The 24,037-nt window shown below is 34.2% G+C and overlaps 1 protein-coding gene and 1 long non-coding RNA gene across 3 annotated transcripts in view; both read left to right on the top strand.

Annotated features, from left to right (window-relative positions):
- Nucleotides 1-2,152: 2,152 nt before the first annotated feature.
- Nucleotides 2,153-6,904, top strand: LOC127863217 (uncharacterized). The gene is made up of 4 exons (XR_008041002.1): nt 2,153-2,843; nt 5,139-5,265; nt 6,512-6,624; nt 6,792-6,904. It is a non-coding gene; the product is annotated as an uncharacterized LOC127863217 (long non-coding RNA).
- Nucleotides 6,905-6,993: 89 nt separating this feature from the next.
- The window catches only part of LOC127863204 (uncharacterized), a 65,814-nt gene continuing 48,770 nt past the window's right edge, over nt 6,994-24,037 (top strand). For both annotated transcript variants that reach the window (XM_052402592.1, XM_052402591.1), the window contains exons 1-7: nt 6,994-8,348; nt 9,050-9,203; nt 9,898-10,052; nt 12,306-12,457; nt 13,153-13,305; nt 14,009-14,161; nt 14,886-14,963. The gene's annotated coding sequence lies outside the window, so the exon portion shown is untranslated. The remainder of the gene's footprint in view (nt 8,349-9,049; nt 9,204-9,897; nt 10,053-12,305; nt 12,458-13,152; nt 13,306-14,008; nt 14,162-14,885; nt 14,964-24,037) is intronic.

Below are 24,037 nucleotides of genomic sequence, written 5' to 3'. Positions count from 1 at the left end.
TTCCATTCGAATAATCGTAAACAGCACTGGAAAACTATCTTTTCATTTTTTGAACTGTAACTGGTTCGCATTAAAAAATCATTATATAAAAATGCATATCACAGTATCAGTAAATGAAACCACGAAATTAGGCGTATATTAAATTATGGTTTAAGTCAAAATTTGATTTATATCTAAATAAAGAGAATCGGTGTCTTTTTGAAAATGACACAATAAACGAGAGATCTATACATTTTAATAAACGGAAAAAACGCACTCATTCATATGATATAGATGCGTCATTTGGATTGGATACTTAATATATATTTATCAAAATGATTATATATAAATAGCCCCAAGGCCGTTAAATACAAATCCAAAATTATAAATAAATAAATGTTTTCATATTATTTACACGGGATCTGTATTCAGCTCCCTATATATGTGTATGAAACGTTTCTGATTGTCAGTCTTTCGTTTACTCATGTATTTTTATTACGCAATTTCTCTCTACAGCATATGTGATTGTATTAAAGTTTACAAAGCGGTTTAGTATATTTTGCGGCTTTAACAGTTTATAATGTAGAAAATAGCCGGATACATCATTACATAATATACGATTTCAAACCCGCCTTATCCGCCATCATTGCTATCTGCTTGTCCAATCACAATTTTCCAATCACTATACCACGTGACTGTGTGGGCGGAGCTATCGATAATTTGGCGACTGGTCAATTAACGCGCGATTTAAAACAAGAGAACAATGTGCGTTGCGGTACATTGGGCGTTTGGTATTTGAAACAGCATGTTTCAAATACACATCAACGAACCCCTTCAGATCTATCTGCAAATAAGCAATAAAAACGTATTTGAAATCGCGGCAAAGGATTTGGTTCTAAGTGCCGGTAGATACAGCGGACTATCTCTGGTAATAGTTGAACACGTCAAACATTGGATGTCTTCAGTTTTGGTTCTGGAGAGAATTCAACGACCGGATTGGTTTTTAGTGAGGACGAAGGAGGTAAGAGAGCACAATTGCTACCACTATTGTTATTATTAGTAGTAGTAGTTGTTGTACAAATAGTAATAATAATAATAATAATAATAGTAATTATTATTATCATTATTATTATTATTATTATTATTATTATTATTATTACTAAATATGATTAGTTTCCATATTTCATTTATGTATTAATCGTTTGTGGGAAGTTTAATACTTGGGCATGTATTGCATGTATAACATTCGTGTATGTCATGTTTACAATAATATCCTTGGTGGGAAAGTATGACAAATATGAAAAAATAAAATGATACAAAGTCGGCATAATATATTCCCACAAACGAAGTGATAATTGAATCGACCCGTCGGTTGGTTGTTCTGTTGACCTTTCATCACGTATATTATGTTGTGTTTGTAATGCAAAGGTATATAATTATGCAATATAACTAAGGCAAATGTTGTGTAATGAACGATTTTGGGGATATGAATATTCATAATGGGTATATGAATATTCATAAAATAGCCTCTCTTTATGTCAGTGATGTCATTTTATTGGTAACAAACAGCTGGGCGAAAATATAGAGAAAAGTATTTAAAAAAAATAGAAATGACGAGATAAGACAGCCATGCCGACACTTGAATGCTTCAAATATATATGAAAGTAAAATATATTTAGCCTAAATACTTCTTTTTGGAAAGAAAATCGGAAATTATTTGAGTAAAATACCAAATATTTGTTTGTATTATTTAAAATATAAAACTCTGTATTAAACATTAATATCATTAATATAAAACGAATACTAAACCTAGACTTTTCATTTTTATCAACAATGTCAATTTTTTTTACATACGTTAAACTCTGCACTGTGTATTCATAAAACCTGTTTGATCATAGTTGTTAATTGTTAGGGGAACTTTTATATTTAATTTAGTAGAATGTTGTTTTTTTACGGTAAGCCTGATTTGGTTTTAAGCTTGATTTTGGAGTTTTGATTGACACATCAGCAAAAAGTATTTTGCCATTTACATTCAGTAAACAGCGTGATGATTTTATGCATTGTCGTTGAAGTTGTTAGAATGACATTTTCTACGGAGAATATGGTTCTTTAACGTTATCCATAATTATTGAAACGTAATAATATATCGGTGCGATATCCATTTAGACGTAAAAAGGTGTTTGTTTCCACTAACATCGCCAAAAAAGTAGAGTATACGTAGTTATGCCGGAGTAACATTTTTAATATAACAATTTTTATACAATACACAAGTGTTTCCTACAGAAACAAAAAATAATCAGTAACAAAAACTTTCAAGAGTATACAACATCGTTTTTATATATTAAGACGTTAAAAAGAAAACCGATTTCCATTTAATAATTAGCTGTTTTGTTTCAATGTTGACATGAATTTATAAACGTTCATGTCAGCCCTTTAGATATCAATCTTTGCAAAGTAAGCAGAATTCTTTGCACATTATTTATGATACGCTTGCACAATCAACCAGTCCTTGTGTTTTAATATCGTTGCCCACAGTTGACTTGTTTAATTTTATTTGTTTACACATTTTTGTTATGATTATATGTATTTATTCAATTTTCTTAATGTGGTTTTTATGTAAGTTTCTTGATGGTAATTTCTATTGAATTTTTAAAAGTTGTTTGGATGTTTTTTGTTCGGACATATTTTAGATATATAAATGTTTAATCGATGGTTTCTAATGTCCCAATGTAACAACGGAAAATCAAACTACAATTTATAAGAAAAAATAACTGTGATGTTCGCATACATTGTTATGTATTTATCGCATATATTTTTTTCAGTAAAAGGAGAAGAGGCGAATAAACTTAACTGCATCCACAATTGTAAGTTCAGTCCTTAAATAACTTCTGATATATGCTTGATTATTGTGAAAACTGCTCTAGCATGCAAAGACTTTTTTTTATCAAATGTTTAGAATTTCTGAACGTTTCTTAAAATGTCCTAAGTTTGTCTTTTGACGTAGTGACACAATTTTGACTAAATATTTGGGAAGAAAATGTACACAATTTTGAGTAAAATATTTGGAAAAAAATTGAAAGAAAATAAATTGCAGATTTTTAATTGTTTAATTGTAAGTTAATAATTAACCAATAAACACATGAGTTTTTTAAGAAATATGAATTGTGCATTGACTTGTAAGCTGACATATTGAGTCATTAGAATCATAAAACATGTATTTAATCAGTTCAGGTATGCATTTATGCTCTGTTGCGTTTATATGTTGTTATCTATCGAAATCGCGCTCTGAAAGTCCCTGTCAACTAGGACAACTTCAGTCTGAAATTAAGCTATAAAACAGAGTCACGGGTTAAAGGGGCATATCGATGATATATATACCTCATATACCTATATAGGGCACATATTAAAAATATAACGCAGTCCAAAGTGTATAAAAAAATCTTAAGGAACGATACGTTATTATTGAAATTTATAGCAAATATAGTTCAAACGCAAAAAAACAACATATTATGCGAAACATGATCGCAAAAGTGTGCGAACTCGCGTCACACAGATCTCGAAAACTTATAGCTCGATAATATTAACCTGGCACTGATATTTATGCATGAAGAAATTATAAAACCGTTACGATGAATGCATTACTGTCCATAATGGTTATCTTATTCTCAAATACATATTTTACACCCATAATGAGTCGTGTCGATAGCTTCGTCCGGTAAAGTGTCTGATTGTCATGCAAGAGGTTCCCAGTTCGATTCAGATTGTATTAGTGTTTTTTATTCTCATTGTTTCACCGAATGGCGTATATTAGATACACAAACTTTTGTAAATAATAATTTAGCACAAATTAAATGTTGACAAAAATGTACATTAAGGAAACGTAGAATAACCAATTTTGAGGCTCTAAAGCAAAACAAAAAATATTCAAGGTCTCAAAATAGATTGATAATAATCATCAGTGTGGGTCCTCCTTAAATAATACGACAGAAGCCACTGGTATCAGAAGACGGTCTATTGCGTCTGTTGCTAGAATCAGACAGAAGATTAAAGACACATGTATCTTGCTTTAGCCAAGCGCAGCAAGACAGAGCCGTTTGATAATGTGTATTTATCTATGGTTCGATGAAAAATTATTGAGTTATACTTTGAGTAAAAGCGCAACACACAAATGTTTTAACTAATTATTTGTATTAAAAACATAGCAATATCGGATCCACATGTTTGCTTGTTATTTGTTAAAGATATGATGGCGTTCTTCTGTACAAATCTAAGCAACACAAAGTATTTATTGGCCAAAACTGTGTGTTTGTGTAATGATTTTTAAATAAAGTTATGATTTAAAAGCTGACCAAGTCACCTGAACTGCCATTTGTTATTTCAATGTGATTAAGACTTAATTTTATTGTTGCAATATGTTTCTGTGACGTAGCTTTTCACTACCATGACTTCTAATGTGACCCTGAAAATGGCATAGAAAAAAAGAAAAAAACAGGGGTCGGATAAAACGCTTTATAAATAACAAACAATCCTTCAGACTTGGTCAAAAATGTATTAAATTTGCTTGTTTTTGTCAAAATTTTAAGAAAACAAGTCCATTTTCTGCAGTTTCTAAGACTATGCTGGCCCTTTAGGCTTCACACCACACTTTTAGCCACCAATGCTAATTGTCATGGGAGAAATGTCTAAATTAAGAGAACATTGCTCAAGTAAGCACCATTTTGAGTGTCTAAATAATAATGAATGTCGGATTTGAGTTGTGGTGATTTTCTTGGATGTTTGTTAGTTACAAAAAAATTGGTATTTGTGACTATAGCTACATACATGACGTACAATTTATGCAATTCGAAAACAGATGTGATGCTGTATTCAGTCAGCATTTTTGGTGGAAATTTAAAAGGGCATATGGACATAGAAATATTACTAAAAATCTAACCCTTTGACCCCCAATATTCCCCATTGCTGATTATTATTTGGTAAGTTACCTATGCGGAAACATGGTTTCCAGGCACCTTGCGTCTGCAGGATAGTGGCATTTTGTATGTTGAAACTGGCCTTGAAAGGCTCGGAAACACACAGAATTCTGATTTTTTCCCTTGAAATAATCAGTATTAAAACATTTTGCCCAAACTCACTTGATTTGAATGTTCCTAATTTTTCAGAAGGCACACCATCAACCATTCTGGAAAGTCCCCGAAGAAGATGTATGAAGTACGTCAACAGCCTCGTCAGCAAAAAGACGCTCCGTCGTACTTGCTGATGGTACAGCGATATCTTCAGTGGGGTTAGGTAAATGTTAGTCTGTTCGTCGGAGTAAGTTTCCTTGTCTAAACCAAAATGTCTTGCGTGCGTTGTTTAATCTATAACTGCGCATTGACTTACGCCAGTGTGCGCAATTCAGCTTATGTTATTTATAAGCAAATAAAAAAGTTATTGTGAAGAAATGACTTTGGAAATTGTCTCACATTATTGTATGCCTTTTAGAGTGATATGAGCTTACTAGAAGTTTTCCTTTCTGTTTCCAAGATATAGGGATTAATATTTATCTCAGATGTCAATTGTTAGGCAGTCGTAAGTGCCGTCTCATTGGTATTTTCTCAATACTTTAGCCCCAGTTATTTATGCTATGATTAGGCTATCTCCCTTGCATGTGTTCGTTTAAGAGATAAGTTCATTTAAGGCCCCAGTGCAATAAATGTTGTGTTCTTACAACAGATTAAAGGTCCAAATGCTTAACTTGGCCTTTCAAGATATCATGCTAAGCATGTTTTATGTGATTTATTTATGTTTTTATTATTTTAAGCAAACACGTTTGCATTTGTTGGGAGAGCTGTACACATCTAAGTATTTATTGGCCCAAAACTGTGTGTTGTTGTGTTGCTTCTTATATAAAGTTATGATTTAAAGGCTGACCAAGTCACATGCACTACATTTTGTCATGTCAATGTGATTAAGACTTAATTTTATTGTTGCAATATGTTTCTGTGAGGTAGCTTTTCAATACCATGATAGAAAAAAAATAAACAGGGGTCGGATAAAACGCTTTATAATTAACAAACAATCCTTCAGACTTGGTCAAAAATGTATTATAATTGCTGGGTTTTGTCCAAATGTTAAGAAAACAAGTCCATTTTCTGCAGTTTCTAAGACTATGCTGGCCATTAAGGCTGCACACCACACTTTTTAGCCACCAATGCAAACTGTCATGGGAGTAAATAAAGAGAACATTGCATATAAGGGCGTATGGACATAGAAATATTACACAAAATCTAACCTTTTGACCCCAAATTTTCCCATTGCTGATTAGTTCTTGGTAAGTTTCCTATGCGGAAAATGGGTTTCCATGCACCTTGCGTCTGCAGGAAAGTGGCATTTTGTATGTTGAAACTGGCCTTAAAGGGCTCGGAAACACACATAATTCTGATGTTTTCCGTTGAAATTATCAATAATTAATCATTTTGCACAAACTCATTTGATTTGTATGTTCCTAATTTTTTTCAGAAGGCACACCATCAACCATTCTGGATATTTTCAGATTTGCGAAGTGACCAGTTTCCGGACAGTGGTTCGCTCCTGCTTGTGTACGAATTTGGCCGAGACGTAAAAATAATGTATTTTGCAACCTTACAGTGGAAACCGATATAACAGGTCAGTTAATGGCCTTAAAGGGCTCGGAAACACACATGATTCTGATGTTTTCCGTTGAAATAATCAATACTAAATAATTTTGCCACAAATCGTTTGATTTGAATGTCCCTGATTTTTCAGAAGGCACACCATCAACCATTCTGAGAAGGTGCTTGGTTTATTTTCAGATTTGCGAGGTGACCAATTTCCGGACAGTGGTTCGCTTCTGATTGTGTACGAGTTTGGCCGAGACTAAACAAACTGTATGTTGCAACCTTACAGTAGAAACAGATATAACAGGTCAGTTAAATGTCTTAGCTTGTATTTAAGTGTGTACATATGTGGTGTCTTTACTATTTAGTTTTTACGTTCTCAGTTAGCGATGGTTAAAGGACTTATTCACATTTTTGATAAGTGCCTATTCTAAAAAAACAAACAAAATAACTTACCAAAAAAAAATTGTCATAGATTAAAATAAGACTGTAAACATAGTAATAAAAAGCAAGTAAAAGAAAACCCGTGTCAGTTAAATGTCTTAGCACGCATTCTTGGGTTTATACGGGCGATGACTTGACAATATTTTAAGTGTTATAGATACGAATTTACGAAACAAAGGCGATTGTCATACACGCAAAACAGTATGTATACAGTATGATCGAACAAGCTCAAGAACTCTCCTAAATTCTGACTATTTTTTTTTGATGGCCCCGAAGATGGGCATATCGCACTGTCCGTCGCGCTGTCCGTCCGTCTGTCCGTCTGTCCGTGACACGTTGGGATTAGGTTTTTTACCCCTGTGACCTTGACCTTGAACTTAGGGTCTGCGTTTAGGTTTCGAAATCTGCGTTTAGGTTTCGAAAAATGATCATAACTTCTATGTCCCTTGACATATAACCTTCATATTTGGTATGCATGTGTATATGGACAATGCCTTTCCATACACACAACATATTTTACCCCTGTGACCTTGACCTTGAACTAAGGGTCCGCTTTTAGGTTTTGAAATCTGCGTTTAGGTTTCGAAAAATGCTCATAACTTCTATGTCCCTTGAGATATAACCCTCATATTTGGTATGCATGTGTATATGAACAAGGCATTTCCATACGCACACAAATTGTTACCCCTGTGACCTTGACCTTGAACTTAGGGTCCGCGTTTAGGTTTCGAAATCTGCGTTTAGGTTTTGAAAAATGCTCATAACTTCTATGTCCCTTGAGATATAACCTTCATATTTGGTATGCATGTGTATATGGACAAGGCCTTTCCATACGCACAAACATTTTGACCCCTGTGACCTAGACCATCAACTTAGGGTCCGCGTTTAGTTTTAATTGTGCTAAGGCTCCGTTGATATATACGTTTTTTGAGCAATGTATCTCGTGATTGACATATTGAGGATCGGGTAAAAAGACAAATGTACAATTTACTGTTTTAACGGAGAGGCTACCTCTTCGTTTAACTGCCATGTTTAAATGAATGTATACCTTATGTGTTATCAAACCAGCATTTTTCATGAAAACACATTTTTGTGTACGGTCTAATTTGTTTTGCGTGTTCCTGACTATACGTGATCATTTTCATTACTTTTCAGGGAACGAGAAAACTAAAGTGCTGTTACACGGATTCCGGTTTCATTACTTTAGATTCAGTTTCCGGACAGTGGTTCGCTTCTGATTGTGTACGAGTTTGGCCGATACTAAAAAACCTGTATTTTGCCACCTTACATAGGAAACAGATATAACAGGTCAGTGAAATGTCTTAGCCTGTATTTCAGTGTTTACATAGGTGGTGTCTTGACTATTTAATTTTTCACGTTTTCTGTTAGCGATGGTTAAAGAAACTTGTTCACATTTTTGTTAAGTGCCTATTTAAAAAAACAATTGTCATAGATTAAAAGAATACTGTAAACATGTAAATCAAGCAAGTAAAAAAACGCTTGTGTCAGTTAAATGTATTAGCACGTATTCCTATGTTTATACGGGCGGTGTCTTTAAAATTTTGTAAGTGTTCTCAATAAGCGATGGCTAAAGGGACTTGTTTACAGTTTATTATATAAATACGAATTTACGAAACAAAAGCGATTGTCATACACGCAAAACAGTATGTTTACAGTATGATCAAACAAGCTAAAGGACTGTCCTAAATTATGACAAATTTTGAAAAGTTTTTTTTTTAAATATGCTAAGGCTCCGTTGATCATTTTCCGTTGTTTAGGCAATGTATCTCGTGATTGACATATTGAGAATCGGGAAAAGAAGAGAAATGTACAATTTACTAGTACTTTTTTTACCGAGAGGCTACCTCTTCGTTTAATTACCATGTTTAACTGAATGTATACTTTTTGTGTTATTAAACCAGGATATTTCATTTAAACACATTTTTGTGTACGGTCTAATGTGTATTGCGTGTTTCTGACTATAAGTGATCATTTTCATTAATTTTCAGGGAACGAGGATACTAAAGTGATGTTACACGGATCCCGGTTTCATTACTTTAGGTTCAGTTTCCGGACAGTGGTTCGCTCCTTCTTGTGTACGAGCTTAGCCGAGACTAAAAAATCCTGTATTGTGCCACCTTGCAGTGGAAACAGATATAACAGGTGAGTGAAATGTCTTAGCTTGTATTTCAGTGTGTTCATAGGTGGTGTCTTGTGTATTTAGTTTTTAAGTTCTCTTTTAGCGATGGTTAAAAAGACTTGTTCACATTTTTTGTTTAGTGCCTCTTTAAATAAACAATTGTCATAGATTAAAATAAGACTGTAAACATAATAATAAAGCAAGTAAAAGAACGCCCGTGTCAGTTAAATGTCTTAGCACGCATTCCTGTGTTTATACGGGCGGTGACTTGACAATTTTTAAAGTGTTCTTAATAAGCGATGGCTAAAGGGACTTGTTTACGATTTTTGATATAAATACGAATTAACGAAACAAAAGCGATTGTTATACACACACAAAAGTATGTATACAGTATGATCAAACAAGCTAAAGAACTATCATAAATTCTGACTAATTTTGAAAAATTTGTTTTTTGTAAATATGCTAAGGCTCCGTTGATATATACGTGTTTGGGCAATGTATCTCGTGATTGACATATTGAGGATCGGGTAAAAAAGAGAAATGTGCAATTTACTATTTCAACCGAGAGGCTACCTCTTCGTTTAAATACCATGTTTATATGAATGTATACTATATGTGTTATTAAACCAGCATATTTCATTAAAACACATTTGTGTGCACGGTCTCATGTGTATTTCGTGTTCCTGACTATACGTGATCATTTTCAATAATTTTCAGGAAACGAGGATACTAAAGTGATGTTACACGGATCCCGGTTTCATTACTTTAGGTTCAATTTCCGGACAGTGGTTCGCTCCTGCTTGTGTACGAGCTAAGCCGAGACTAAAAAAATCCTGTATTGTGCCACCTTGCAGTGGAAACAGATATAACAGGTGAGTGAAATGTCTTAGCTTGTATTTCAGTGTGTACATAGATGGTGTCTTGACTATTTAGTTTGTACGTTCTCTTTTAGCGATGTTTAAAGAGACTTTTTCACATTTTTCGTCAAGTGCCTATTTGAAAAAAAGATTAAAATAAGACTGTAAACATATAAATAAAGCAAGTAAAAGAACGCCCGTGTCAGTTAAACGTTCTTAGCACGTATTCCTGCGTACGGGCGGTGACTTTACAATTTTTAAAGTGTTCTTAATAAGCGATGACTAAAGGGACTTATTTACAATTTGTGATTTAAATACGAATTTAAGAAACAAAAGCGATTGTCATACACGCAAAACAGTATGTATACAGTATGATAGAACAAGCTAAAGAACTGTCATAAATTCTGACTAATTATGGAAAGATTGTTTTTAGCTCACCTGAGCACAACGTGCTCATGGTGAGCTTTCGAGATCGCCTTTTGTCCGTCGTGCGTCGTGCGTCGTCAACATTTTACCTTGTGAACACTCTAGAGGCCACATGTATTGTCCGATCTTCATGAAACTTGGTCGGAACATTTGTCCCATTAATACCTCGACAGAGTTCGAAACTGGGTCATGCTGGATCAAAAACTATGTCACTAGGTCAAACAAAAGAAAAACCTTGTGAACACTGTAGAAGTCATATGTGATGCTAAATCTTCATGCAACTTTGTCTAAATGTTCGTCTACATGATATGTTGGGTAAGTTCAAAAACGGTTCCGGTCTGTTAAAAAATATGGCCGCCTGTGGGCGGGGAAGTATTTATTATATGGCTGTAGAGAGACCTTGTGAACACTCTAGAAGTCACAATTGTTGCCAAATCATCATGAAACTTGGTGGAAACATTGTGTTCACATTTATTTTCCGATCTTCATGAAACTTGCTCAGAGGATTTGTCCCAATGATATCTTGGATGAGTTCAAAAATGGTAACCTTTGCTTGAAAACATGGCTGCCAAGGGGCAGGGCATTTTTCCTTATATGGCTTTATATGGCTTTAGTAAAATCTTGTTTACACTCTAGAGGCCACATTTATTATCCAATCTTCATGAAACTTGGTCAGAAGATTCATCCCAATAATATCTTAGAAGAGATCGAAAATGATGCCGGTTGGTTGAAAAACATGGCCGCCAGCGGGCGGGGCATTTTTCCTTATATGGCTATAGTAAAACCTTGTTAACACCCTAGAGGCCACATTTATTTTCCGATCTTTATGAAACTTGGTCAGAAGTTTGTCCTAATGATATCTTGGATGAGTTTGAAAATGGTAACATTCGCTTGAAAAACATGGCTGTCAAGAGGCGGGGCATTTTTCCTTATATGGCTTTATATGGCTATAGTAAAATCTTGTTAACACTCTAGGGGCCACATTTGTTGTCCAATCTTCATGAATCCTGGTCAGAAGATTGCTCCCAACAATATCTAGGAAGAGTTAAAAAAGGATGCCCTTTGGTTGAAAAACATGGCCGCCAGGGGGCGTGGCATTTTTCCTTATATGGCTAGTGTAAGACCTTGTTAACAGTCTAGAGGCCACATTTATTGTCCAATCTTCATGAAATTTGGTCAGAAGATTGGTGACAATGATATCTTGGATGAGTTCGAAAATAATAATGTTTGCTTGAAAAACATGGCTTCAAAGGGGCTGTCTTCATGAAACTTGGTCATATAATTTGTCCCAATAATATCTTGTTATCTCATGATAATAAAGCAAGTAAAAGAACGCCCGTGTCAGTTAAATGTCTAAGCAATCATTACTGGGTTTATACGTGCGCTGACTTGACAATTTGTTAAGTGTTCTCAATAAGCAATGCCTAAAGGGACTTGTTTACAGGTTGTGATATAAATACGAATTTACGAAACAAAAGCGATTGTCATACACGCAAAACAATATGTACACAGTATGATCTAACAAGCTAAGGAACTGTCCTAAATTATGACTAATTTTGAAAAATTCTTGTTGTTTTTTAAAGTGTGCTAAGACTCCATTGATATGCGCGTTTGAGCCATGTATCTCGTGATTGACATATTGAGGATCGGGTTAAAAAAAAGATATGTACAATTCACAATTTTAACGGAGAGGCTACCTCTTTGTTTAATTACCATGTTTTAATGAATGTATACCTTATGTGTTATTAAACCAGCATATTTCATTAAAACACAGTTTTGTGTACGGTCTAATGTGTATTGCGTCTTCTTGAATATACGTGATCATTTTTATTAATTTTTCAGGAAACTTGGAAACTAAAGTGCTGTTACACGGATCCCGGTTTTATTACTTTAGGTTCAGTTTCCGGACAGTGGTTTGCTCCTGCTAGTGTACGAGTTTTGCCGAGACTAAACAACTGTATTTTGCCACCTTACAGTGGAAACAGATATAACAGGTCAGTGAAATGTCTTAGCTTGTATTTCAGTGTGTACATAGGTGGTGTCTTGACTATTTAGTTTGTACTTTCCCAGTTAGCGATGGTTAAAGAGACTTGTTCACATGTTTGTTAAGTGCCTATTAAAAAAACACAAAACAATTGTCATACATTAAAATAAGACTGTAAACATAATAATCAAGCAAGTAAAAGAACGCCCGTGTCAGTTAAATGTCTTAGCACGCATTCCTGTGTTTATACGGTCGGTGACTTGACATTTGTATAGGTGTTCTCAATAAGCGATGGCTAAAGGGACTTGTTTACAGTTTATTATATAACTACGAATTTACTAAACAACAGCGATTGTCATACACGCAAAACAGTATGTTTACAGTATGATCAAACAAGCTAAAGGACTGTCCTAAATTATGACAAATTTTGCAAAATTGTTTTTTAAGTGTGATAAGGCTCCGTTGATATATACGTATTTCAGCAATGTATCTCGTGATTGACATATTGAGGATCGGGTAAAAAGAGAAATGGAAAATTTAGTATTTTAACGGAGAGGCTACCTCTGCGTTTAATTACCATGTTTAAATGAATGTATACCTTATGTGTCATTAAACCAGCATTTTTATTAAAACACATTTGTTGTGTACCTTCTAATGTGTATTGCGTGTTCTTGCCTATATGTGTTCATTTTCATTTATTTTCAGGGAACGAGGAAACTAAAGTGATGTTACACGGATCCCGGTTTCATTACTTTAGGTTCAGTTTCCGGACAGTGGTTCGCTTCTGATTGTGTACGAGTTTGGCCGATACTAAAAAGACTAAATTTTGCCACCTTACATAGGAAACATATACAGCAGGTCAGTGAAATGTCTTCGCTTGTATTTCAGTGTGTACATAGGTGGTGTCTTGACTACTAGTATTTAGTTTGTACGTTCCCAGTTAGCGATGGTTAAAGAGACTTGTTCACATGTTTGTTAAGTGCCTATTAAAAAAAACACAAAACAATTGTCATACATTAAAATAAGACTGTAAACATAATAATCAAGCAAGTAAAAGAACGCCCGTGTCAGTTAAATGTCTTAGCACGCATTCCTGTGTTTATACGGTCGGTGACTTGACATTTGTATAGGTGTTCTCAATAAGCGATGGCTAAAGGGACTTGTTTACAGTTTATTATATAACTACGAATTTACTAAACAACAGCGATTGTCATACACGCAAAACAGTATGTTTACAGTATGATCAAACAAGCTAAAGGACTGTCCTAAATTATGACAAATTTTGCAAAATTGTTTTTTAAGTGTGATAAGGCTCCGTTGATATATACGTATTTCAGCAATGTATCTCGTGATTGACATATTGAGGATCGGGTAAAAAGAGAAATGGAAAACTTTAGTATTTTAACGGAGAGGCTACCTCTGCGTTTAATTACCATGTTTAAATGAATGTATACCTTATGTGTCATTAAACCAGCATTTTTATTAAAACACATTTGTTGTGTACCGTCTAATGTGTATTGCGTGTTCTTGCCTATATGTGTTCATTTTCATTTATTTTCAGGGAACGAGGAAACTAAAGTGATGTTACACGGATCCCGGTTTCATTACTTTAGGTTCAGTTTCCGGACAGTGGTTCGCTTCTGATTGTGTACGAGTTTGGCCGATACTAAAAAGACTAAATTTTGCCACCTTACATAGGAAACATATACAGCAGGTCAGTGAAATGTCTTCGCTTGTATTTCAGTGTGTACATAGGTGGTGTCTTGACTACTAGTATTTAGTTTTTACGTTCTCAGCTAGAGATGGTTAAAGAGACTTGTTCACATGTTTGTTAAGTGCCTATTCTTAAAAAAAAAAACAAACACACAAAACAATTGTCATAGATTAAAATAAGACTATAAACATAATAATCAAGCAAGTGAAAGAACGCCCGTGTCAGTTAAATGTCTTGCACGCATTCCTTGGTTTATACGACCGGTTACTTGACAATTATTAAAGTGTTCTCAATAAGCGATGGCTAAAGGGACTTGTTTACCGTTTGTTATATAAATACGAATTTACGAAACAAAAACGATTGTCATACACACACAAAAGTATGTATACAGTATGATCAAACAAGCTAAAGAACTATCCTAAATTCTGACTAATTTTGAAAAAAAGAGTTTTTTTTACGTTTTTACGTGTGTTAAGGCTCCGTTGATATATACGTGTTTGAGCAATGTATCTCGTGATTGACATATTGATGATCGGGTAAAAAGATAAATGTACAACTTACTACTTTAACGGAGAGGCTACCTCTTCGTTTAACTACCATGTTTAAATGAATGTATACATATGTGCTTTTTAACCAGCATATTTTATTAAAACACATTGTTGTGTACGGTCTAATGTGTATTGCGTGTTCTTGACTATATGTGTTCATTTTCATTAATTTTCAGGGAACGAGGAAACTAAAGTGCTGTTACACGGATCCCGGTTTCTTAAGATTCATTGAAGATAATTTTGGTTCACTAAGTGTACGTAACTTGCTACTTACTTTTTTAGCTTACGTGAGCAAAACTTTCTTATGTTGAGCTTTTGTGATATTGACGTTTGTCCGTTTTTCGTCCTGCGTCAAGCGGAGTACACACTCATTTATTTAGCAAAGTAATAACAGAATACTGTCAGTGTGCTTGTTGCGAACAGTTGTCTCAAGATCCAAATAATGGAAACAACGATTGTGATTGACTTGCAAAAAGTGGCGGGTTACTCCAAATATTTTGAACATTTCTTAAGACCAAATGGAAAATACCTAAAAGATACTCCGTCATGCATAGACGTGTCGTTTATTTACCGTCTGAGTTGTAGTGAAGAAGAAGCTTTACAATTTGGGACATTGTTTATTTCACTCTTAAATGCATGCCCGATTTCGGACTCTTCTGTTAAAAGTATTGAATTTATTAATACAATGATGGAAGTAATCCCCCTCAATTTCATTATTGATCTAACCATGTATTTTCAGGTGGATATTATTAATAATCAGTTACTTAATTTAATAGAGAGTAACCATAAAGAAAGTGTGACCATTTTAAAACGAATACACTTCAATAACTGCGATCCATATTTACTTCAAAGATTTTATCATGCTTTCTCAGCGAATGTACCACTTCCAAAATATCTGAAAGACAAACCGTTAGCTCTTTTGATAAACGAATCAGGACAGAAGTTGAAAACAGCGATTCGAGATGAAACAAGACGGCGACTATACGCAAGCAAATTAGTGTCCGAAATATGCCCAGTTTGTAAAATAAAAGAAACTTTTCCTTTCTACAAGTTCGGTAATTATCTTAGAAAAACCCGATGCTGTTTAACTGCAATGCATGCCTACTGTTATGAGGACATGATAAGGCATTTAAGACAATGTACAGTTTGCGAAAAGAGAACGCATGCGCGATTATGCGATTCTTCTCAAGTGATAGGAAGACGCTGCAGTATTATTAGAAAAAACCTAAGGAGAGACGATATGCTTTATCCGAAATTTGAGCTATCGGATTTTTTGATCGGTTAATGAAAAGTATATTTCGTGGGCTGCATGCAAGACGTTCGTAACTACATTTTTGAAAAATTTACAGGAGAAGCAAAACACGTTCGCATGCGTTCTCTTTTCGCAACCTGTACATTGTCTTAAATGCTTTATAATAATTATAGATTATTTTAATCCAAATTTGCTTTGGTAATCTTGAGTATTTTAGTGTTTTTGTGACTTACGATACTTTTGCATGGAAAAATACTTGACCTTTGGTAATATTGTCCATGCAAAACTAGTGAAACTTAAGTTACGATAGTTTTGCATGCTAGATTCGATTAAATTGCCAAACAAAATAACTACACAACTATTGTATAAAGTCTTTTTGGTGAAAATCCCAAGTTTGTTCATATAAATCTTGCCCTTTGCCTTTATAAATCAAGTAAAAAATTGAGGCGCAATACTCTTGTTCATTGGACACTGGAACCAAAAATTGTTTGTTTCTGTACTTTTAGCTCACCTGAGCACAACATGGTCATGGTGAGCCATTGAGATCGCCTTTTGTCCGTCGTCCGTCGTGCGTCGTTTATCGTCAACGATTCGCCTTGTGAACACTCTAGAGGCCACTTTTATTGTCCGATCTTCATCAAACTTGGTCAGAAAATGTGTCCTAATGATATCTCGACCAAGTTCGAAACTGGGTCATGCTGGGTCAAAAGCTAGGTCACTATGTCAAAAATAGAAAAACCTTGTTAGCACTGTAGAAGTCACATTTGATGCCCAATATTCATTTGTCTTTGTCAAAATGTTTGTCTTAATGATATGTTGGTTGAAATAAAAAATTGGTTTCGGTCCGTTGAAAAACATGACCGCCAGAGGGCTGGGCAGTATTCCTAATATGGCTAAAGAGAAACCTTGTGAACACCCTAGAAGTCACAATTTTTGCCCAATCATCATGAATCTTGGTCAAAACATTGGTTTTATTGATATCTCGGACGAGTTCGAAAAGGGTCCAGATTGGTGAAAGAACATGGCCGCCAGGGGGCGGGACAGTTTTCTCTATATGTATATAGTGAAAACATGTGAACACTCTAGAAGTCACATGTTTGGTCTAATCTTCATGAAATTTGGTCAGAACATTTGTTTCCTGGATATTACAGTTGAGTTTGAAAATGGTTCGGATCGGTAAAAAAACATGGCCGCCAGGGGGGGTCATTTACCTTATATTTATATAGTAAAAAAAGCTTGTGAACACTCTAGACGTCATATTTATTGTCCAATCATCATTCAACTTGGTCAACACATTGGTTTTATAGATATCTTGGTTGAGTTTGAAAATAGTCGTGATCATTGAAAACACGTGGCCGCCAGAGGGTGGGGCAGTTTTCTCTATATGTATATAGTGAAAACAAGTGAACAATCTAGAAGACACATTTTTTGCCAAATCTTCATGCCATTTGTTGGTCAGAACATTTTTTTCCTGTATACGACGGTTGAGTTCAAAAATGGTTTTTGATCCATCTAGTAACGTGACCGCCGGGGGGGGGGGTGGTCATTTACCTTATATTTATATACTTTAAAAGCTTGTGAACACTCTAAAAGTCACATTTTATGGCCAATCATTATGAAACTTGGTCAAAACACATTGGTATTATTGATATGTCGGATGAGTTTGAAAATGGTCGTGGTCAGTGGAAAAACAAGGCCGTCAGGGGATGGGGCAGTTTTCTCTATATGTATGTAAGAAGCATTTTCCTTATATATATATTTAAAAAAAATCTGGGTATTAAAATTATTGCCGCCAGGGTGGGTGGGGTAATTTTCTATATAGGCCTATTGTGAATACTTTGGAACACCTTATTTTTAAAGTCAGTCTTGTCATACCAATAATTTGAAATATTTGCTGAAGAGTTTTAATCTTTGTTTCTTTCCATCTTAGTCTCTCAGGTGAGCGACCCAGGGCCCTTTGGGGCCTCTTGTTTGTTTTGTTTCAAGCATTTATAAGGGGAGTTTTGCTACTTCAGATGGGTCCAGTGACATTTTCCCCAAGCCTTCATTAATGTGTATGCTATCATGGTACCATGCAAGGGAAAACAAGTAGTAAGAAAATTCTTTATTCAGGCAAAGTTATCAACGAATTATTTACAAAAATAGTCATGTTTCTTTTATAATAAAAATACATGCAAAGAATTTCTTTTTTTACCTCGGAAACATGACTTATACCTGTGGATTGGGAATTTTAGTATAAATACACAAACATTTGGACAAAAAAGTATAATGGTTCAATTAAAAAAGATGTGAACGTGTTTGATACTTCAGTTGAATTGCTGAGGCAAAACGCTGTTTAAATGTAGGAAAAAGGTTTCATATACATTTGGAAGCTTTCTTAATGTTGTCTTTGCTTTAAAAGGTTAATCATAACTTATTAAATGTTTTGCCAACATATATATCCTTGACTGTTTTAGCAATGTTACGGGAACTGTTGTGAGTTTTCCTCTAATTTACCGTCATGTAAATGTCTACTAATGTAGAGGCTATATCATTGTCTTAAAAGTGTATCTTTTATAACATTGCAGTGTTTAATGGCCATATTTCTATATCTCTATAATATCAAGATACCAAGTAACCTATTAAAGTAGTTGTGCGGCGGCCACGTTTGCTTATCCGGGAATGCACTCACCCCTATTGTGAGGGTTGCCAAGTTTGAGTCACAGACTTCCTTATTAATAAACCTTATTTTCTTTCTCACGATTATGGAACACATGTTAGTGCCAAGTATAATTTTTGAAAGGTATTAATTATATTTTGAATGTACAGGGCAACATATAAGTGTACTATTTGTGTCTATTCTACATCACTTTTTACTCAACTGATTTTAATGTTGTAAGTTACCAAATTCAATTATTTTTATGAATAAATAACAGGGATAGAATACTGACGGTCAATTATTTATGTTTTACTGACTGTTTAGTAGTTAAAATAACTACACGTTTATTATAAGAATTGTTTTTGTTGTGTTATATTGACGTTATTTAACAATGCATCAGGCATATACAGTCAATGGTATTTAGTGAAACAAGATTGTATGTTATTATTTTTTGGATATTCACATTTGCATAAGTAAATACTCAATTAAATCACTTGATACTCAGTTGATATCAATTACAATATATTTGAGATATTTTTGCGTATACGACAATTTAGATTTAAAATATTTCAAACCTGTTTTTCTCTTTATTTTAACCCTATCATTGAAAGGGCTTTAAGTGGAAACTAAAATCTGGGTATCATTGTCAAAGGAGTTAAGATCAGAAAACATTTCTTCTTTGTGACAGAGTCATGAACACTTTTAACCGGAGCAATATGATTCATGAAATTTCTTACAAATCATAGTGATCGGACCATAAAAATATATTGTGAAAAATGCATCTTTGTTATATCACACATTTAGTGTACCAAATCTTGTAACTAAACGTACATATATAATGAAAACAGCAAGGTCTTTGAAATATCCTAAATATCCTGCTGTGCAGTCATGTCCAAATTGTAGAGACATGATTAAGGTGTAAAGTAATATAGTCGCCAGCATTATTGTCACTTTTCACTGTGAGGCATAATGCAGTTAATTTCAAAGTCGAAAGGGGCATATCAAGGACTAAAACAGTATCATTTAAAGAAATAAAATAATCCACATAAAATATAATGAAAATTAGTGCTTACTGGGTAATAAAGTTAAATAATGTTTTTTTTCAATGTAAAAAGTTGTGTACAGGACACCCAATGCAGACATAAATATTTGTAGAAGTCATTATTACCAAGCAATGCAGTGATTCACTTTTCAGTATATTATCTAGTAAACTAGAAACATTTTAATTCGAAATAATTATAATATATTATAACTATCAGAAATACTCTGGTATGATCGAAAAACGTTAAGTGTTATCATATTATTGGCATTGTACAAATAAAAAGTCAACATTTCCATTATATAACCTTGAGATACGACACCCTCATATACTTGAATATATTTATCCTGTTTCCATTTTAAAAGAAACACCCATAAAATTGATATAAGTCATAAAGAAAAAGTTTGATAAGTTCTTCTCTTTTACACAATTTCATAAGTTCTAAAAATATATTTAATAATGAACTCTTTATTACAAGTTTCTCTTTGGCAACCTGCATTGTACTTTTATGACTGACCCCAAAATCAAGTGCAATGTTCACAATAACCCAGCTGTTGTTTGCGGAGGTTTTTCCAAACTCACATAATTTTCAGATTTCGAAAAACTATTTTTAGCTCACCTGAGCACATTTGTGATCGCCTTTTGTCTATCGTCCGTTGTCCGTTGTGCGGCGTCAACATTTGCCTTGTAAACTCTCTAGAGGCCACATTTATTGTCCAATCTTCATGACATTTGAAAATAGATACGTTTGCTTGAAAAACATGGCTGCCAAGGGGCGGGGCATTTTTCCATATATGGCTATATATTGCTATAGCAAAATCTTGTTAACACTCCAGAGGCCACATTTATTGTCTGATCTTCATGAAACTTGGTTAGAAGATTCATCCCAATAATATCTTGCGAATTGGAAAATGAAGCTGGTTGGTTAAAAAACATGGCCGCCAGGGGGCGTGGAATTTTTCCTTATATGGCTATAGTAAAACCTTGTTAACACTCTAGAGACCACATTTATTTTCCGATCTTCATGAAACATGCTCAGAAGATTTGTCCCAATGATATATTGGATGAGTTCAAAAATGGTAACCTTTGCTTGAAAAACATGGCTGCCAAGGGGCGGGGCATTTTTCCTTATATGGCTTTAGTAAAGTATTGTTAACACTCTAGAGGCCACATTTTATTGTCCAATATTTATGAAACTTGGTCAGAAGATTGCTCCCAATAATATCTTGGACGAGTTCGAAAATGATGTCGGTTGGTTGAAAAACATGGCCGCCAGGAGGCGGGGCATTTTTCCTTAATGGCTATAGTAAAACATTGTTTACACTATAGAGGCCACATTTATTGCCCAATCTTCATGAAATATGGCCAGAAGATTTGTCTTATTGATATCTTGGATGAGTTCGAAAATGATTACGTTTGATTGAAAAAACATGGCTGCCAAGGGGCGGGGCATTTTCCTTATATGGCTTTTTAAATTTTAAGTAAAATCTTGTTAACACTCTAGAAGCCACATTTATAGTCCGATCTTCATGAAACTCGGTCAGAAGATTCATCCCAATAATATCTTGGAAGAGTTAAAAAATGATACCGGTTGGTTGAAAAACATGGCCACCACGGGGTCGGGGCATTTTTCCTGATGTGGCTATAGAACAACCTTGTTAACACTCTAGAGGCCACATTTATTTTCCGATCATCATGAAACTTGGTCAGAAGATTTGTCCCAATTATATGTTGGATAAGTTCGAAAATGGTTTTGGTTGCTTAAAAAACATGGCCACCAGGGGCGGGGCATTTTTCCTTATATGGCTATATATGGCTATAGTAAAACCTTGTTAACACTCTAGAGGCCACATGTATTGTCCAATCTGGTCAGAAGATTGGTGTCAATGATATTTTTGATGGGTTTGAAAATAATTATGTTTGCTTGAAAACCATGGCTTCAAAGGGGTGGAGCATGTGTCCTTAAATGGCTATAGTAAAATCTTGTTAACACTCTAGAGGTTACATTTACTGTCTGATCTTTATGAAGCTTCGTCAGAAGATTCATCCTGATAATATCTTGAACGAGTTCAAAAATGATGCCGGTTGATTGAAAAACATGGCTGCCAGGGGGCGAGGTATTTTATATTATATGGCTATAGTGAAACCTTGTTAACACTCTAGAGGCCACATTTATTTTCCGATCTACATGAAACTTGGTCAGAAGATTTGTCCCAATAATATCTTGTTATCTCAGATGAGCGACTTTGGGCCTTTCAGGCCCTCTTGTTAATATTTTCAAAATGACAATAGTCATTTTGTTCATCCTCATTGCTTATTACTTTATAAATGTATATTGTGACTTAACTTTATGTATCGGAATATATTAGATTTCATCCATATTTCTTACTTCTTTATTAATGTTTATTGTTACTGAAATTAAGTTATTGGAATATACAAGATTACACATGTATTAACAACATTGTCATTACCATGTTCACATATGTACGCATATTATGAAGACAATGTGCTATGTGCAAGTCTTAATGAATTATCTGTTCTGTTCTGAATATTCACTTCAAACTAGAAACTTCAGTAATGCATACATATCAAGACACAACGTGTGTAAATAAAAAATGTAGAAATAAAATACAAAAGTACATGTATATTCCAAACTTAAAGGGAATGACTTGATACTTTAAAATAAGATTTTAACCATTTTAAACAAAATTAAAACCGCAGCAGAGACATAGATCACCTATAAAATTCTTCATATAGCCCAGTTTCAAGATTCAAAGGAATTTTTTTATTATTTTACAATGTCAATTGAATTTATAATCGATAATGTAATGATATGATTATTTTATAGTAAACTAACTTATTTTTGTGTACGCTGTGTTAAAAAAGATGTTCCTATTCCAAATTTCTTATGGTTTGCATCAATATCTAAGTAATTTAATAATACAAGTGGTAAAAAACAAAAAAGATATGCTTCAAAACCCCAAATATGCAACGATATTTTTGCAATAGATTTTCTCTTAATTTCCACTGAATTTCCTTGCAAGACTATCGTAAATCAAGTTACGATAGTTTTGTGTCACAAAATACGGCTATATTAAGTTACGATATTTTTGCGCTATTACTACTTTGGCCTTAAACAGGTATAATACAGTTCTATTAATTTTACAGCCAATCCTTACCAATATAATACCATGAAAAATGCAAAAAAGTGATTTTCTGAAAACAAATTGTAGTAACGATAGTTCTGCATGCAGCCCACGATTTGTACAAGGATTAATGTCAATTATTTAAGTAAACTGTTGTGTAATATGTTTGCTGGTAATTAGCATCTATATAACAATTGTTATAATGTTATTATACTTTTTATGTATATTTTTATATCATGTTTTCTGTATTGTGTATTCATGTACAGGATATAACAGGGTTCATGTATTGTAAATATTAGATTTTAAACCGGAACTGATACATTATCAACATAATAACTTGTGTCATGGATGATAAACCTTACCTTACATAAGACGAATGTTATCTACAAATATATTTATGCCTGTTTGTTTTTATCGTAACGTGTGTAAATATCTCTTAACTGTAAGAGACTTGTTATGCTACAGTTTGCCGACGAAACTGTAATTATACCCCACAAACGAAGTTTAGGGGGGTATATAGGAGTGAACTTGTCTGTCGGTCGGTCGGTCTGTCTGTCGGTCGGTCCGTATTTAGTTTCTGCTCTCTAATTCAAGTTGTTTTCATCCGATCTTCACCAAACGTGGTCAGATGTTGTATCTAGACGATGTCTAGGTCAAGTTTGAATATGGGTCATGACGGGTCAAAAACTAGGTCACGGGGTCACTTAGTGCGTTTATGCCAGGAGTTGTATCTAGATGATGTGTAGGTCCAGATAGAACATGGGCCACTCCGGGTCTAAAACTAGGTCACTTAGTGCTTTTTAAACATTGAGCATGGTGTCCGCCGTTGTGAAGACAACATGTAAAATAGTCTGTGTCAATGCGGCATGAGGGGGTATTCGTCACGTCTGTGACAAAGCTCTTGTTCTAGCGTAAACGGCATGATGCCACGTCAGAGTACTATACATTATAGGGGAAGGGACTTGGAGTAAATACAGCGAAAACTAAGAGCAGAAGGGGGTATAAGAACAGTCTTAGTTTTTATTGTGATGGAAATATGCTCGAAATTGTTGACTCTGTTTTCTCATTTAGAGTTTAATTTACATATAAGGGTAGAATAAGAAAATAACATCAATACCTTGTTGAACAAAAAAGGAGATATTTGTTTTCAAAAACGGTAAAAACTGGATTCACTTTAAGATATGCAATGCAATTTGTTTATTCGTATGGTTGCTCGGGTTTGTCGGTTATTGACACTTTTGATATAATTGACT

The sequence above is a fragment of the Dreissena polymorpha genome, unplaced genomic scaffold, assembly GCF_020536995.1.
Source record: "Dreissena polymorpha isolate Duluth1 unplaced genomic scaffold, UMN_Dpol_1.0 chrUn002, whole genome shotgun sequence".
NCBI classification, from domain to species: domain Eukaryota; kingdom Metazoa; phylum Mollusca; class Bivalvia; order Myida; family Dreissenidae; genus Dreissena; species Dreissena polymorpha.
The sequence above is the reverse complement of the archived record's forward strand: the minus strand, read 5'-3'. Positions and strand labels throughout refer to the sequence as shown.